This window comes from Babylonia areolata, chromosome 5, assembly GCF_041734735.1.
Source record: "Babylonia areolata isolate BAREFJ2019XMU chromosome 5, ASM4173473v1, whole genome shotgun sequence".
Taxonomy (NCBI): Eukaryota; Metazoa; Mollusca; class Gastropoda; order Neogastropoda; family Buccinidae; genus Babylonia; species Babylonia areolata.
In genome coordinates this window covers 23,224,463-23,227,245 of record NC_134880.1, presented here as the reverse complement: position 1 = coordinate 23,227,245, position 2,783 = coordinate 23,224,463, and positions in this window count along the sequence as shown.

Below are 2,783 nucleotides of genomic sequence, written 5' to 3'. Positions count from 1 at the left end.
TACAGAGAAGCAGGTGTTTTATCCCTTGATGAACAAAGGCAAGCTTCAGCCGCGAAATTTGTTATCAAATCTTTCGCATATGAAACCTTTTCAAAAGTAGAAGCTAATTTAAGTTCACAAAAAGATTTTGCCAAAAGAGCTAAGACGATACAGTCTATGACATCCATTAATACATTTGCATCAGATATCATCAATGCTACGGAATCAAAAGACAAGCAAATTGCAAAAATACATACTTTTTCACCAGTCCCTGAATGGGAGCAGTGTAAAGCTACCTTTGACATGGATTATACAGATTTATCCAAGAATCAGTCACCATTTTTGTTAAAACCTGAAGTGTTCTCCCATATAGAAAATCAATATTCTAATTATCTAAAAATATACACAGACGGATCTGTTCTAGAAGATAGTAATTCAGGAGCGGCTTTTGTAATTCCTTCATCTAGAAGAGAAAAATTATACTATATTTGTAGACAATATTCAATTTTCACAGCTGAACTTATAGCCATACATTATATTTCAGACATTCCGAAAAATGTCAGTGAAATTTTATTATGTGTAGACTCGAAGTCAGTATTACAAGCTATAGAATCTCCAAATTCAAAGAAGCGAATTTAGATTACAATGGAAATAAAACATATTATTCACCAACTGACAAAACAGGGCATTAAAATAACTTTCCGTTGGGTACCTTCGCACTGTGGAATATCTTCAAATGAGTGGGTAGACCAAGCAGCTAGAAGAGCAGCACGTAATTTCGAAGGTGCAATCCAACTTGACATCCAGTTAGATGTACATGAATACATTAGTTGTATAGAAAATGTATCTAGAAATCAATTTAAGAAATTACTTATAGATTCAAATAATCAATATTACCAATGTTGTGTAAACACAAAGAATGCAGCTAATCCCAAACATTTTATAAATTTGACACCAGCAGCACATTCAAGACAAATTACAAGTCTAATGTATAGAATTCGTTTAAATGCCTTTCGTACAAAATTTTCTTAAAATATGAAATGTATATGCGGTAAGCAAATAACTGTAAGTCATCTACTCATTCATTGTCCGAGCATAAGACAGTTAATTCCTAAAGATGTAGTTGATGACTTTTCTTCCAATATTTCATTAGGCACTGAAAAGATTTTGAATGATTATTCATTGCTTAGAATGTTTTCGGAAATTTTAAACTCCAGTCCAGTTGGTATCCTCCTTTGATGTGTTATAATTAATGTTGTTATTTATATTTACATTGTTGTAGGTTAATACTTGTTGATATGCATATACATATTCTCCTTCCCATGACACCTCATTCAATACACACCACAATCTCTTTAGACCTTTTCTTATAATATACTTCTCTGTATAACATGAATACTTTTTTTACACTAATATTCACATGCATTCCCTTTCCTTTATCCACTTCTTTACTCCTTTCCGTCTAAAAACACTTATAGTGAAGAGACGTTAAACTTAAGATAAAACACACACACACACACACACACACACACACACACACACAGAGAGAGAGAGAGAGAGAGAGAGAGAGAGAGAGAGAGAGAGAGAGAGAGAGAGAGAGAGAGAGAGAGAGAAGGTCGCTGAAACGAATGTATCACGGGGTGAATATTCGTGTATTCTCTCCCGGAAGGGTTGAAATATCCGTGATTCATACTCTGTCATGTAATAACAGATGATAATGGGGACTTATGAATTTCGGAAAATCATTGACTTGTAGCTGTGTTAAGTATGGGTATGTCAATTTGATGAGATATATTTTGCTATGGCGCCTTCTGAATCGGAATATAATACACTGCTGATGTCATAACCAGCTACTAATGCCTGACTTAAAGAAAATGAGAAAGATGAAATGAGTATGAATGAAGGTCAGACTGAGACAAGGAGAGTGTGCATGTGTGTGTGTGTGTGTGTGTGTGTGTGTGTGTGTGTGTGTGTGTGTGTGTGTGTGTGTGTCTGTGTGTGTCTGTGTGTGTGTCTGTGTGTGTGCATGTGTGTGTGTGTGTGTGTGTCTGTGTGTGTGTCTGTGTGTGTGTATGTGTGTGTGTGTGCGTGTGTGCCGTGGAAGCTGCGATACGTAGCCTAGAAATGAGTGTGTGGAGGACGGGGGAGTGCAGGGTGTGTGTGTGTGTGTGTGTGTGTGTGTGTGTGTGTGTGTGTGTGTGTGTGTGTGTGTGTGTGTGTGTGTGTGTGTGTGTGTGTGTGTGTGTGTGTGTGTGTGTGTGTGTGTGTGTGTGTGTGTGTGTGTGTGTGTGTGTGTGTGTGTGTGTGTGTGTGTGTGTGTGTGTGTGTGTGTGTGTGTGTGTGTGTGTGTTGGGGCTCGTGTACGTTCACGTGTATTTGTTTGTGCTTTCATATCTTTGAAACTGCATGTTTGTTGCATATCTGTTATGCATGTGTGTATGTGTGTCTGCATGTTTTACATTTATTTGCTTATTTATCATCATTATTGTCTTTTTAATTTATTTTCATTTACTGTTATTATTATTATTCTTTTTTTTTTTCTCAAGGCCTGACTAGGGTGTTGGGTTACGCTGCTGGTCAGGCATCTGCTTGGCAGATGTGGTGTAGCGTATATGGATTTGACCGAACGCAGTGACGCCTCCTTGACGGAGCTACTGATACTGATACTGATACTGGTGACACTAAAGACAGAACAAGGGGCGAGCAGAAGACAAGCAAAGTCATCGTAAATAAGAATCGGTTGGGTAGAGCAAGGGAAAGTGAAAAGCTCACACGCTAGCGAAGACAGTCACAGTCATACCGGC